Source organism: Herpailurus yagouaroundi, unplaced genomic scaffold (assembly GCF_014898765.1).
Source record: "Herpailurus yagouaroundi ecotype Mexico unplaced genomic scaffold, PumYag 77, whole genome shotgun sequence".
NCBI lineage: Eukaryota > Metazoa > Chordata > Mammalia > Carnivora > Felidae > Herpailurus > Herpailurus yagouaroundi.
In genome coordinates, this window is record NW_024412388.1 from 59,159,078 (window position 1) to 59,175,403 (window position 16,326).

The 16,326-nt window shown below is 41.3% G+C and overlaps 1 protein-coding gene and 1 pseudogene across 6 annotated transcripts in view; both read right to left on the minus strand.

Annotated features, from left to right (window-relative positions):
• The window catches only part of PTGER3 (prostaglandin E receptor 3), a 201,234-nt gene that overhangs the window by 69,976 nt on the left and 114,932 nt on the right, over positions 1-16,326 (minus strand). The window lies entirely within an intron of this gene.
• On the minus strand, positions 10,911-12,057 carry LOC121027527 (glyceraldehyde-3-phosphate dehydrogenase-like; annotated as a pseudogene).

Here is a 16,326-nt window from a genome sequence, read left to right on the forward strand (position 1 = left end):
CTTAGTTCTCTAATTTTCCCCTCATACTCCTGGATTTTTTTATCTCTCTTTTTCTCAGCTTCCTCTTTTTCCATAACTTTATCTTCTAGTTCACCTATTCTCTCCTCTGCCTCTTCAATCCGAGCTGTGGTGGTTTCCATTTTGTTATGCATTTCATTTAAAGCGTTTTTCAGCTCCTCGTGACTGTTCCTTAGTCCCTTGATATCTGTAGCAAGAGATTCTCTGCTGTCAGCTATACTGTTTTCAAGCCCAGCGATTAATTTTATGACTATTATTCTAAATTCACTTTCTGTTATATTATTTAAATCCTTTTTGATCAGCTCATTAGCTGTTGTTATTTCCTGGAGATTCTTCTGAGGGGAATTCTTCCACTTGGTCATTTTGGATAGTCCCTGGCATGGTGAGGACCTGCAGGGCACTTCCCCTGTGCTGTGGTGTATAACTGGAGTTGGTGGGCAAAGCCGCAGTCAGACCTGATGTCTGCCCCCAGCCCACCGCTGGGGCCACAGTCAGACTGGTGCGTGCCTTCTCTTCCCCTCTCCTAGGGGCGGGATTCACTGTGGGGTGGGGTGGCCTGTCTGGGCTACTTGCACACTGCCAGGCTTGTGATGCTGGGGATCTGGCGTCTTAGCTGGGGTGGGTAGGCAAGGTGCACAGGGGCAGGAGGGGCAGGCTTAGCTTGCTTCTCCTTAGGTGATCCACTTCAGGAGGGGCCCTGTGGCAGCAGCAGGGAGTCAGATCTGCTGCCGGAGGTTTGGCTCCACAGAAGCGCAGAGTTGGGTGTTTGCGCGGAGGAGCAAGTTCCCTGGCAGGAACTGGTTCTCTTTGGGATTTTGGCTGGGGGATGGGCGGGGAAGATGGCGCTGGCGAGCGCCTTTGTTCCCCATAAACTGAGCTCTGTCATCCGGGGGCTCAGCAGCTTTCCTTCCCTTTGTCCTCCAGCCTTCCCGCTTTCTGAGCAGAGCTGTTAACTTATGACCTCCCAGCCGCTAAGTCACGCTTGCTGTGGGAACACAGTCTGTCAGGCCCCTCCGCTTTTTGCAAGCCAGACTTGGGGGCTCTGCTTGGCCGGCGAGCCGCCCCTCCGCCCCGGCTCCCTCCCGCCAGTCCGTGGAGCGCGCACCGCCTCGCCGCCCTTCCTACCCTCTTCCGTGGGCCTCTCGTCTGCGCTTGGCTCCGGCGACTCCGTTCTGCTAATCCTCTGGCGGTTTTCTGGGTTATTTAGGCAGGTGTAGGTGGAATCTAAGTGATCAGCAGGACGCGCGGTGAGCCCAGCGTCCTCCTACGCCGCCATCTTCCTCTCCCTCCCCCCCTTTTTGTTTTTTTTTAAACACACATCGTAACAATCTGGGAACCAGGGAGTCCAGTTCTAAGGTTTGATTTAAGCAAAACTCCTGCTAGTTGCTTTGAACTGAGGAAGTCCCCAGAACAGAGTTTTTGGGCAGCTCCATTCCTCAAGATAGCTATAAACTAGAGCTTTGTAAACTGCCCTTGTATATAATACTCTGTTGTGTTCCAGAAAACCTATAACTCCTTTGGCATTTTTAATGACTAATCCAAAGTTATGAAATGAAGTAACAATAAAGACTAATAGACATAGTTGTGCTTTGAGTCTGTAGTTTTCATATGAAATCTATTTTCAGAGGCCTCTCATACCTTCAAAATGTAAAAACTGAGTAGTTCTTATCTATCATCCTGTTGTCACATCTTGATGTGGTTTTATAAAAAGTAACTTGACAGAAACTTAGTGAAGTTAAATCAAAAGCAATTCTTCTCCCTAAAGTTGTCTTTTTTTTTTTTTAATTGTAAACATGCCTTCCAAGAATGATGCCAGGTACAGATTTCTGATAAAATATGATTTAATCTTTCTTATAGCCTTTTCATTTGACCTTATAATTTAAGTACATCAGGTAAAACATCAGATGTGTAGATGGAGAGAATAGAAAATAGTAATTAAAAATAAAATGGGTAATAACTGAAAGACCTAGTAAAATATTGACCAAATAATTAACTTTGTCTTTGGCTACCCTGGTTAATCAAATACTTTGTGACACACATCACTCTGTATGAAATGACATTGCTTTCACCCTAAACAGTGTTTTTCTAAACAGTGTTTATGTTGGAGTGGTGAACTGGAAAACAGGTGGAAAGGTAATTCTTTACCAAATTCCCAGAAGGGCTCTTTTTTTTAAGTTTATGTATTTATTTTGAGAGAGACAGAGACAGAGAAAGAGAGACAGAGAGAGAAAGAGAGATAGAACACACAGGGGAGGGGCAGAGAGAGAGAATCCTAAGCAGGCTCCACACTGTCAGCACAGAGCTTGATGCGGGGCTCAAACTCATGAACTGTGAGATCATGACCTGACCCGAGATCAAGAGTCAGATGCTTAACCAACTAGCCACCCAGGAAGGGTTCTTATTCAACTTCTTTTTTTTAAATGTTTTTTAAAATTTATTTATTTTTGAGACAGAGAGAGACAAAGCATGAACGGGGGAGGGGCAGAGAGAGAGGGAGACACAGAATCCGAAGCAGGCTCCAGGCTCTGAGCTATCAGCACAGAGGCCGACATGGGGCTCGAACTCACTGTGACCTGAGCTGAAGTCGGACGCTTAACCGACTGAGCAACCCAGGTGCCCCCTTGTTCAACTTCTACTACCAGTGGGGTAGATTAGTGAATGAGTAAATGAAATATGGACAAACATGCTAATGTTCCAAGAACAAAGGAAGCTAACTGTTCACAGCAACTCAAGGTAGAGGAAACCAGTCTTGAACTATTACTCAAAAAATAGAAATCTCTTATCAGTTTGAAATATGCTCCCACCTATATAGTCCTATTTTAATGTCTCTGATTTTCAGACCTAAATTATGTTTATATCCAAAGATGAAGCTAATGGTTCCAAACCAAATAAAAGTGTTATTTTATGTTCCCACAGTATTTCAAGAAATACCAATGGACTTTGGTTTCAAGGCTTCTGAAATTGAGGGCATAAATTCACAAAATAGCTGGCTGGGAGTGGGATACGGGGTGGCAAATCTCCGGCAGCACTGAACCAGACTATGTACAACACATTGACCCAGACCCCCATGGCAGCCTCTAGCCAGCAAGCAACTGTAGCTACCTCAGGGACTCCCTGTTGCTTCGGACAAAGCCTTTCATTATCTGGTCTTTCCCAGAGTATTCGCTTCTCTTTCATGTCTAAATCACAATTCACACTCCCAGATCTCCTTCCCCATCTCCACACACTATACTTCAGACACTCACTTTCTTTTATTTTTTCAGGTTTTTATTTAAATTCCATTTAGTTTAATAGTTTCAGGAATAGAATTTAGTGATTCATTATTTGCATATAACCCCTGGTACTCATCACAAGAAGTGCGCCCCTTAATCCCCATCACCTATTTCCCCCATTCCCTGCCCACCTCCCCTCTGGTAACCATCGGTTTGCTTCCTATAGTTAAGAGTCTGTTTCTTGGTTTTCCTCTCTTTTCTCACCTCTGTATTCATTTGTTTTGTTTCTTAAGTTCCACATGAGTGAAATCATATGGTATTTGCCTTTCTCTGGCCAACTTATCTTGCTTAACATAGTACACTCTAGCTCTATCCATGTCATTGCAAATGACAAGATTTCATTATTTTTTATGGCTAAGTAATATTTCATTATATATATATGGATATCTATATTATATATAGATATATAATGGATATGTATCTATATATCTATCTATATCTATACCATCTATATGTATCTATATATCTGTATCTATATCATCTTCTTTATCCTTTCATCAGTTGAAGGACATTTGGGCTCTTTCCTTAATTTGGCTATTGATACCACTGCTGTAAACATCAGGGTGCATGTATACCTTCAAATTAGTATCTTTGTATCCTTTGGGTAAATACCTAGTAGTGCGATTGCTGGAGTTCTATTTTTTTTAACTTTTTGAGGAACCTCTATACTGTTTTCCAGAGTGGCTACACCAGTTTGCATTCCCACCAAAAGTGTAAGAGGGCTCCCAATATTTCTGCATCTTTGCCAACACCTGTTGTTTCCTTTGTTGTTTATTTTAGCCATTCTGACTGGTATGAGGTGATATCTTATTATAGTTTTGATTTGTATTTCCCTGGTCATAAGTGATGTTGAATATCTTTTCATGCGTCTGTTGGCCATCTGGATGTCTTCTTTGGAAAAACAGACACCTCCTTTGCAGTTTTCTAAGGAAATTTAGTTTCCTTCCTTCTTCACCTATAATGCTCCTGTGTCCCCAACCCCCCAGGCAGCTTGCTGAAGTCTTACCCTTCCCCAAGACTTAACTCAAATGTCTTATTTATGAAGACTTTCTAGATTCCCCATCTAGACACACATATAGACACACACACAGAGAAACACATGATTGTAGACCTAAGGTAGAATCAGAGACTCCCTGAGTAACTAGACTAGATTAGTTTAGTTTAGAATCATATATAACATATTATTAATATTGTAATGTTATAAATCCACTAATTGTAATTATTTGCTTACATATCTCTCTCTTCTGTAATTAAACCATGAGCTTCTGAAGGGCAAAACTGCATTTTCTAACTCAGTCACTTGCCATAGTGCCTAGTACTGACCAATGGTTTTATAAATGCTTAATGGGCGGGACACCTGGGTGGCTCAGTCAGTTAAGTGCCTGACTTCAGCTCAGGTCATGATCTTGTGGTTCGTGGGTCTGAGCCCCTGCATCAGGCTCTGTGCTGACAGCTGAGAGCCTGGACCCTTCTTTGGTTTCTGTGTCTCCCTCTCTCTCTAATCCTCCCCTGCTCACACTCTCTCATAATTTTCCTGGATTTTAATGGAATCCTCCCTATCATCTGGCTTATCAGAAAAACATCATGCCTTTGATTATCTTTCCCCAAAATGTTCTCCTCGATGTTTGCCGAAATAAATGTATATATTTACAGTAATTTCCCAAATATATATCAGTGAACAATGCAGTATATTCTTTTGCAGAGCAGAGATGATCTCAGATTCATTTTTATTTGCCTGGGACCAGCATGTAACAAATGCCAAATAAACAGGTGTTAAGAACATGAAAGGAGAGAAAAGAGCACTTTTTCTTTCAGTGCTTAGGTATTCTTGGAAAAAAATGACTTCAGAAGAATAATGGTAGGGTTGTTTTTTGTTTGTTTATTTGTTTGTTTGTTTGTTTTGACTCAGAAGTTAGGGAAGTGTTAACTTTTGGCCTTGCCATATCCTTCAAAATGGTAACAACACTGCAAGCAGCTAGAAATAGGTGAGGCAGTCTCTTTCATGGAAGCTGATTGAGATGTTACAGGATGCTCTAAGCACACAAATCAATAGCCACAAGGAGGCATAGGATGGGTCTATTTGCTGAAAATAAAATCTTCAAAGACTTCATTGTTCTGACATTGTTCTAGCTCCATTTATTGAAAACTTTTATTCCCATTCTTGTGCTAACCTCTTCACATATATTCTCATTTTATTCTCCTGACAATACTATAGACCAAGTATCATTACCCCTCTTTCTACAGAAGAGAAAAGTGAGGCTTAGAAATGTTCATCGGTTTACCTACCATTATGTAGGTATCCTGCCTTAACACAGGATGTAATTCAATTCTGATAGAAAATCAGGGTAAGAAAAAAATCTTTACTGACTTTCATTCAGGACCTTATTTGGTCTACCAAGTGACCCATACATTTTTCTGTGACTTAAGAACTGAATTTTATTTCATCAGAATTTTCGTTCATCAGAAGCACAGATAAACCTTAATTCTTAATTACCTGGAAAGGGGGACACATTACACCACACACTAAACTATCCACAAGGCAAAACGATCTCAACAATGTCAGCCAAGACTTTGACCAAAGCTAAACAACAAAATTGGCCCATTGAATTCTACTCCTTTTTTTCTTTCACAGTCACATGTCTCCGAGCATACGCATGAGTAATATACATCATTGTGAACGTGCTGCACTGTAAATAAAACACAGAGCTCAGAGTGACTGGCTTCAATTCAGGAATTCAGCTACTTCAGTTGAGGAAACTTAGTTTGGCAAAGCTTAATTTCTTTAATCTTCTACATCCTCTGACTCTGAAGCTTCACATTGACTCTGTGTTTGGGAAACTCAGTTTCTCCCTGCTTAGTTCCCACATTAGCAAAATTGGCCCATCCATCACCAGCATAGATTTTTAAAGTATTGAACAACAAAAATGCTCACGGATTGACTCTAAGGAAAATTAGATGTCTCCAAATATGTGAATATAGGCAATACATGTAATATTACCCAGAGAATTTGCCTACATCAATGTAAAGATATAACTAAAGTTAATAGTTACATAAGATGACTTATCATTTGAATTATGAAAAATGTGCTTTCTAAAACACTCTCCAGATCTTCTTTCCTGACAGAAGCAGCAATAACAACAGAAACAATAAAACTTCTATAAGAAACAGATGGCCAAGCTTATTATAAGCCATAATGTCAGATGTCATAATAATTGCTTCCTCAAATTGACCTCCTCTGACCTACCAGCTCTCAACTTTCTTTTCTCCGCTTTTTAAGATACTCGTTGATCACCAAATCTAAACATAACCACCTTGTAAATATCATTGATGTTACATATGGTTTATATTTTAAACCAGATGTAAAGGGAGAAGACTATATCTATAGTGAGCCCACCAAGATGCCTTGATCCTAAAGTCAAGTGTAAGAAAGCATCTAGTAAATTTGAGAAAAAGAACGAAATCATTGGAAGAAAGCACATTAAAGACGGAATGGATTAATAAGAGGCTATTGGAGTTAATTTCAGACATTTCTCACTGTAGGTGACATCAGAGATGTACTTTTGTTGGCACATATTTATAATACACAAGAAAATCTACGTATTTCTTAATTCCCACCTCTAATTTTCACGTAGGTAGTCTAATTTAGAGTAAGAGGGGCATTTCTCATTTCTTTTTATCTACTCTTTCTGCTCAGCTATTACTATAAGCAGAAACAACAAAAAATATATCATTCTGTCATTTGGCATGATTTTAGCCTAAATTATTATCATTTTTTTAAACCCCAGATGGTATTTTTTTGTTTTTGAGAGTGAGAGCACACACATGAATAGGGGAGGGGCTTAAGAGGGAACCTTAAGCAGACTCCATACTCAGCATGGAGCCCCACAAGGAGCGCTACACAGACTTGGGCCCCAGGCAGAGCCTCATTCTTCACCAGGAGATCATGACCTGAGCCAAAATCAAGAGTCTGATGCTTAATCAACTGAGCCACCCAGGCACCCCTAACCTCAAGTAGTTTAATAGAGGGATCTTATTCACTATATACCAGATTCTCTGATGAAAGTGGGCTGGTGGTTAACTGGGTAACCCAACTGACACCGAAACCAAGGGGAGGCTCAGGGTCGAAAGGAAAACAAAGAAAGGAATGTGCTAAAGATAAAACTTTTATACTGAACTGTCATGCATGAAATTGAAAAATCAGTTGAATCAATTCAGACAGACCCTCCTATTAAGGCAAAATTCCAGGTTCTATTGGGGCACCTGGGTAACCCAGTCAGTTAAGCTTTTGGACTCTTGATTTGGCTCAGGCAGGTCATGATCTCACAGTTCGTGGGTTTGAGACCGCGTCAGGTTCTGGGCTGACGGCTGGGAGCCTGCTTGGGATTTTCTCTCTCTCTCAGACTATTAGAGGGGCATGGTACATTTAGGAACTAAATAAATAATAGAATAGAGGTATAAAGGGCCCCAATTATTAAGGACCATATATGTGGTGTTAATAAGTTTGGAATTTATTCTAGGAGAAATAAGAAATTCTCAAAACTTCTAATCAGAAAAGTGCCAAGGTTATTTCTATGCCTTAGAAATATTTCTCTGGCTGCAGTGTGGGGAAATGATGTGGAGGAGAGGTCACTCTGGCTACACAGTGAATAGATTTGGTGAGGGAAGCTGAGGGTTGGTTGGAGAAACAAGGCTGGGGGCAACATGAAAGCATTAGAGTAAGCCATCAGATAAGAGTGCTGGAACTAATTTAGCTGAACTGGGGAAAGAGACAAATGGACAGATTCAAGGACATTACATAGAAGCAGAACTGACACATGTGACTATAATGACAGGAGGGGCAGGTCATCCAGGATAATTCCAGTGTTGATGGCCAGAGCCTAGAGCCCGGGGAAGAAGCAGGCTTTGGGAAGCAGGTCCTGAGTGAAGTTCAGTTAAATGTGATGTCCAGCCAGACACTGGCTATAAAGGTGGGAAGTCTGAATAGCACAGACTTGGAAGTCCTTATAGCATTTGGATGTCAATTTAAGCTATGTAATCCATAACGAGTATGTTGTACAAAAGGGATCAGTTAAATTGCTGGAGAACATCAAAAGGAATAATTAGGTAAAGAGGATCTTGCAAATGTGAATGTATTTGAGATTGCCTTTTAGGTATCTTCAGTCCAATTTGAAGTTGGCCACTCCCCTACACCTCCCAAAAAAACCTATTTAGACAGCTTAGTGATTATCTATGTCTACTAAAGTAATCCATGGTGTTTCTTCATTATTTTACATGGTTAATTAAATATAAAACCTGAAAATGAAGGGCACCTTTAAAGACTTAAAAGTTAATCATTGTTTATGATATTTATACATCATTTAAATCAATTGGCTAGTTTTGATGTCAAGTGTATTTCACTTTTATATTATCCCAAAGAATAGCAGGTTAGTTCTATAATTTCATCTTATCAAAAGCAGGTAAGAGTTTAACTCTTATTCAACGTATCAGCTTTTAACTTAGAGGTAAAAGATGACATTTTGGAGCCAAACTTAAATTCTGTAGCTAAAAGGCTCTACAGTCTGGATTACAGATATCTACTTTGAAATACTATTTACCCCTCTTCTTTTTTAAAGAGAATAGGGGAAGACCTTGAGGCATTTTAGCAAAAGGCTTCTTTAAAACTCTTTGTGATATAGAAGTTAAAATAGAAATCAGACCTCAGAAGAAGATGAAAAGATAACACATCAAATGTGAGAGTCCATGCCCAAACATCGCATTTGAGCCTGAGCACCAAGATTAGGCAGGGCAAAGGTCAAATTACTCTGGAGTTTTTCAGTACAGTTAACTCAAGTACAATTTGTAAGTGACCCTTACTAAAATTATGGTGATGATTTACAAAATTTACCCTAATGATCCTAACTGAAAGGAAATATCAGTATTTTGGGAAGTACTCCATGATGATGCCATATTTTAAAAACATTTTACATTCTCATTTCCTGAATTTAGTAATAATCATCCAAAGAAATTTCAAGCATTTTCTGGGGGTGCCTGGGTGGCTCAGTCAGTTAAGTGTCAGACTCTTGATTTTGGCTCAGGGTCATGATCTCACAGTTTGTGAGTTTAAGCCCAGCATCGGGGCTCTGTGCTGACAGGATGGAGCCTGCTTGGGATTCTTTCTCTCTCTCTTTCAAAAAAAATTTTTTTTAATAAACTTTTTAAAAAGTAGAAAAAGGAGGAATTCCAAGCCTTTTCTAACATCTGGTTATCATTTAGGTGTTTATTTGGCATTTTTTAACAATCACCTAATAGGATGTTTCATTGGGGTCTTTGATTCAGATTTCTTACCCAGGAGTCACATGATCATTTTTAATCCACTAGTAATTACATTGGGACTACCCTTAAGTGAACAGAAAATATAAATATAAATGATTCAGAGTTTCCAGAAGGGAGCTGGTTATTTACCAGGAAGGATAAAATTGGCCACCTCTTGTTTTATCAACATACTTGATGGATACTTGCAAGAACATAGGGTTATTAATTAAATGTGTACTTCATTGAATGTACATATAATAATGGCAGTACTCCTGCAGAAAGACTTCTCAAGTTCAGAAAACCCCTCTTACTTGTAATGATTTTCTGTTTTATGATAATTTCTTGTAGTATATGAATCTCTGATACTTGGCAGGAACTTTTTATTTTCTTTTTGCCATTAACTACTTATAAAATAGACAACCTACTACTTTCATAACTTGGCATTATTTAAACTTTTTTTTTTACCTAAACCCATTTTTCCTTTAAAGTGGAAGTTGAGGGGCGCCTGGGTGGCGCAGTCGGTTAAGCGTCCGACTTCAGCCAGGTCACGATCTCGCGGTCCGTGAGTTCGAGCCCCGCGTCAGGCTCTGGGCTGATGGCTCAGAGCCTGGAGCCTGTTTCTGATTCTGTGTCTCCCTCTCTCTCTCTGCCCCTCGCCCGTTCATGCTCTGTCTCTCTCTGTCCCAAAAATAAATAAACGTTGAAAAAAAAATTAAAAATAAATAAATAAATAAATAAAGTGGAAGTTGAAAATCAACATTCTTGTGTCATTGCATAAATCTATGATTACTATGGATGACTCCATTTATATGTGATTTCACCTACCTCTTATCATTACTGTAATAACTATAAAATCTATTTTAAGCCTCAGATTCTCTCCTGAAAAATTTAATTTATGTATACAATAACTCACTGGATACTGCCATTTTGATATCCTACAGAAGTCTCAAAATCAGTATGTTTCAGACTGAGGCTTTCCTCCACCCATTCCTCCTTGTTTAATGTTACCAAAATTTCATCATTCACCCAAGCCAGAAATCATGAGATACCTAGAATTTTCTTCCTCTTCTCTCCTCATAAGAAATCAGTCAAGATTCATGATGAATCTATTTCTGAAATATCACTGGAATCTGACCCATCTTTTCCACTCTTGCCAGCACTACTTAATTTAGGACCACTTTCCAGAATTACCAAAAGAGCCTCCTTAATATTATATCTGTTTCTCATATTGCCCCATGAGTCCTTTCATTATACTGCTACCAGCATTACATTTTAAAATGAAAATTTAAAAACTTGAAAAAAATGAAAATTCAGTCATGTTATTTCTGCTTTAAAATTCCCAGTCATGCCCTCTTTTCTCAGATTCTTTTTTTTTTTTTTTTTTTGGCCTAGGTTCAATATAGTTTATTAATGGGACATGACAAGGTAGGACTTCCCAAGCCCCTTTCCTTCCTCAGGTGTCTGGATTGGAAACTGTGGATGTCAGGAGATTCTCAGTGTGTTGGTGGATGAGTTGGGGCAAGAATTCCTCAACAGCTGAGGGCCTCTCTTTTCCTCTTGTTCTGGCCTTGGCTGGTGATCCAGGGGGCTCTTACTCCTTGGAGGCTGTGTGGACCATACAGCCCATCACCTGATTGCTGTAGCCAGATTCATTGTCATACCAGGAAATGAGCTTGACAGAGTGGTCATTGAGAACAATGCCAACCCCAGCATTGAAGATGGAAGAATGAGTGCCACTGTTAAAGTTGAAGGAAACAACTTGGTCCTCAGTAGAGCCCAGAATGCCCTTGAGGGACCCTCTAATGCCTACTTCACCACCTTGATGTCATCGTATTTGGCAGTTTTCTCTAGGTGGCAGGTCAGATCCATGATTGACAGGATAACCTTGCCTACAGCCTTGATGGCACCAGAAGTAGGAATGATGTTCTGGGCAGCCCCTTGGTCATCATGCCACTGCTTTCCCGAGGAGTCATCCATTGTCTTCTGGGTGGCAGTGATGGCATGGACTGTGGTCATGAGTCCCTCCATGATGCTGAAGTTGTCATGGATGACCTTAGACATAGTGGCCAAGCAGTTGGTGGTACAGGAGGCATTGCTAACAATCTTGAGGGAGTTGTCATACTTCTCATCATTCACTCCCATCACAAACATGAGGGCATCAGCAGAAGGGGCAAAGATGATGACTCCCTTGGCCCACCCTTCAAGTGAGCCTAAGCTTTATCCATGGTGACAAAGACCCCACTGGACTCCACAACATACTCAGCACCAGCATCATCTCATTTGATGTTGGTGGGATCTCATTCCTGGAAGATGGAGATGAACTTTCCATTGATGACAAGTTTCCCATTCTCAGCCTTGACTGTGCTGTGGAATTTACCATGGGTAGAAACATACTGGAACATGTATTCCAAGTAATTGGGTTGATGAAGGGATCACTGATGGTGACAATATCTACTTTGCCAGAGTTAAAAGCAGCCCTGTTGGGGCGCCTGGGTGGCGCAGTCGGTTAAGCGTCCGACTTCAGCCAGGTCACGATCTCGCGGCCCGTGAGTTCGAGCCCCGCGTCAGGCTCTGGGCTGATGGCTCAGAGCCTGGAGCCTGTTTCTGATTCTGTGTCTTCCTCTCTTTCTGCCCCTCCCCTGTTCATGCTCTGTCTCTCTCTGTCCCAAAAATAAATAAACGTTGAAAAAAAAAATTTTTTTTTAAAAGCAGCCCTGTTGACCAGGCGCCCAGTACAGCCAAATCCACATTTTTCTCACCTCCGCCATCGTGTCTCAGTGACACGGCTGACACTGCATCAGAAGATGCAGCTGTCTGCTGAATGGGGAGGAGCAGAGAACCTAAAACCCAGATTCTTTAGTATGACTTACAAGATGGATAGAGTTCCTCTGTACAAAATGCTTTCCATAATTGAATTATATCCATGAAGGCCTCCCTTATGATATTATAAGTTCCATAACCCAGCAACCAGAAGAGGTCATATGACTAGTTCTCAACAAAGGCAAAAGTAAAGTGTGCTACTTGGCAATTCAGACCTTAAAGGGAAAGCTACTAGCTGGACATAGAACCTCAATCTTGACACACAGTTGAGAGCCTTAACACAAAAGGAATCAGGTCCCTGAAGCACTGTGTAAAAAAGAACTCCTAGTGGATCTGTAACATCCACACTGGACTGTTATTAGAGTTAGAAATAAACTTTTGTTGGGTTTGAGCTATTACATTTTGAGGCATATTTGTTACCATAGTTTAACCCACCTCCATGTAATACACCCCAATATAAATAAAAAATATAATATATATTTATTATAAATTACATTATAAATATAATTCCATCCCTAATTGTGTGTACAACTTTATCTTTTATACCGATTTCCAACTTCTCATATGTATCCTAAGTTTTACCTATACCAAATTACTTAAAATTCCGTAGATAAGTCATGCTCACTCTTGCTTTTATACCTTTGCTCCTGCAGGGTTATACCTTTCCTGCCTTATCCTTTAAGACTGAAGCAGAGTTGCGAGGGAGAAGATGGCGGCGTAGGAGGACGCTGGGCTCACCGCGCGTCCTGCTGATCACTTAGATTCCACCTACACCTGCCTAAATAACCCAGAAAACCACCAGAGGATTAGCAGAACGGAGTCGCCGGAGCCAAGCGCAGACGAGAGGCCCACGGAAGAGGGTAGGAAGGGCGGCGAGGCGGTGCGTGCTCCACGGACTGGCGGGAGGGAGCCGGGGCGGAGGGGCGGCTCGCCGGCCAAGCAGAGCCCCCAAGTCTGGCTTGCAAAAAGCGGAGGGGCCTGACGGACTGTGTTCCGACAGCAAGCGCGACTTAGCGGCTGGGAGGTCATAAGTTAACAGCTCTGCTCAGAAAGCGGGAAGGCTGGAGGACAAAGGGAAGGAAAGCTGCTGAGCCCCCGGACGACAGAGCTCAGTTTGGTGGGGAACAAAGGCGCTCACCAGCGCCATCTTCCCCGCCCATCCCCCAGCCAAAATCACAAAGAGAACCAGTTCCTGCCAGGGAACTTGCTCACTCCGCGCAAACACCCAACTCTGCGCTTCTGCGGAGCCAAACCTCCGGCAGCAGATCTGACTCCCTCCTGCTGCCACAGGGCCCCTCCTGAAGTGGATCACCTAAGGAGAAGCAAGCTAAGCCTGCCCCTCCTGCCCCTGTGCACCTTGCCTACCCACCCCAGCTAAGACGCCAGATCCCCAGCATCACAAGCCTGGCAGTGTGCAAGTAGCCCAGACAGGCCACCCCACCCCACAGTGAATCCCACCCCTAGGAGAGGGGAAGAGAAGGCACGCACCAGTCTGACTGTGGCCCCAGCGGTGGGCTGGGGGCAGACATCAGGTCTGACTGCGGCTCCGCCCACCAACTCCAGTTATACACCACAGCACAGGGGAAGTGCCCTGCAGGTCCTCACCATGCCAGGGACTATCCAAAATGACCATGCGGAAGAATTCCCCTCAGAAGAATCTCCAGGAAATAACAACAGCTAATGAGCTGATCAAAAAGGATTTAAATAATATAACAGAAAGTGAATTTAGAATAATAGTCATAAAATTAATCGCTGGGCTTGAAAACAGTATAGCTGACAGCAGAGAATCTCTTGCTACAGAGATCAAGGGACTAAGGAACAGTCACGAGGAGCTGAAAAACGCTTTAAATGAAATGCATAACAAAATGGAAACCACCACAGCTCGGATTGAAGAGGCAGAGGAGAGAATAGGTGAACTAGAAGATAAAGTGATGGAAAAAGAGGAAGCTGAGAAAAAGAGAGAGAAAAAAATCCAGGAGTATGAGGGGAAAATTAGAGAACTAAGTGATACACTAAAAAGAAATAATATACGCATCATTGGTGTCCCAGAGGAGGAAGAGAGAGGGAAAGGTGCTGAAGGGGTACTTGAAGAAATAATAGCTGAGAAATTCCCTGAAGTGGGGAAGGAAAAAGGCATTGAAATCCAAGAGGCACAAAGAACTCCCTTCAGACGTAACTTGAATCGATCTTCTGCACGACATATCATAGTGAAACTGGCAAAATACAAGGATAAAGAGAAAATTCTGAAAGCAGCAAGGGGTAAACGTGCCCTCACATATAAAGGGAGACCTATAAGACTCGTGACTGATCTCTCTTTTGAAACTTGGCAGGCCAGAAAGAGTTGGCACGAGATTTTCAGTTTGCTAGACAGAAAGAATATGCAGCCGAGAATCCTTTACCCAGCAAGCCTGTCATTTAGAATAGAAGGAGAGATAAAGGTCTTCCCAAACAAACAAAAACTGAAGGAATTTGTCACCACTAAACCAGCCCTACAAGAGATCCTAAGGGGGACCCTGTGAGACAAAGTACCAGAGACATCACTACAAGCATAAAACATACAGACATCACAATGACTCTAAACCCATATCTTTCTAGAATAACACTGAATGTAAATGGATTAAATGCGCCAACCAAAAGACATAGGGTATCAGAATGGATAAAAAAAACAAGACCCATCTATTTGCTGTCTACAAGAGACTCATTTTAGACCTGAGGACACCTTTAGATTGAGAGTGAGGGGATGGAGAACTATTTATCATGCTACTGGAAGCCAAAAGAGAGCTGGAGTAGCCATACTTATATCAGACAAACTAGACTTTAAATTAAAGGCTGTAACAAGAGATGAAGAAGGACATTATATAATAGTGACAGGGTCTATCCATCAGGAAGAGCTAACAATTATAAATGTCTATGCGCCGAATACCGGAGCGCCCAAATATATAAAACAACTACTCATAAACACAAGCAACCTTATTGATAAGAATGTGGTAATTGCAGGGGACTTTAACACCCCACTTACAGAAATGGATAGATCATCTAGACACACGGTCAATAAAGAAACAAGGGCCCTGAATGAGACATTGGATCAGATGGACTTGACAGATATATTTAGAACTCTGCATCCCAAAGCAACAGAATATACTTTCTTCTCGAGTGCACATGGAACATTCTCCAAGATAGATCATATACTGGGTCACAAAACAGCCCTTCATAAGTTTACAAGAATTGAAATCATACCATGCATACTTTCAGACCACAATGCTATGAAGCTTGAAATCAACCACAGAAAAAAGTCTGGAAAACCTCCCAAAGCATGGAGGTTAAAGAACACCCTACTAACGAATGAGTGGGTCAACCAGGCAATTAGAGAAGAAATTAAAAAATAGATGGAAACAAACGAAAATGAAAATACAACAATCCAAACGCTTTGGGACGCAGCGAAGGCAGTCCTGAGAGGAAAATACATTGCAATCCAGGCTTATCTCAAGAAACAAGAAAAATCCCAAATACAAAATCTAACAGCACACCTAAAGGAAATAGAAGCAGAACAGCAAAGGCAGCCTAAACCCAGAAGAAGAAGAGAAATAATAAAGATCAGAGCAGAAATAAACAATATAGAATCTAAAAAAACTGTAGAGCAGATCAACGAAACCAAGAGTTGGTTTTTTGAAAAAATAAACGAAATTGACAAACCTCTAGCCAGGCTTCTCAAAAAGAAAAGGGAGATGACCCAAATAGATAAAATCATGAATGAAAATGGAATTATTACAACCAATCCCTCAGAGATACAAACAATTATCAGGGAATACTATGAAAAATTATATGCCAACAAATTGGACAACCTGGAAGAAATGGACAAATTCCTGAACACCCACACTCTTCCAAAACTCAATCAGGAGGAAATAGAAAGCTTGAACAGACCCAT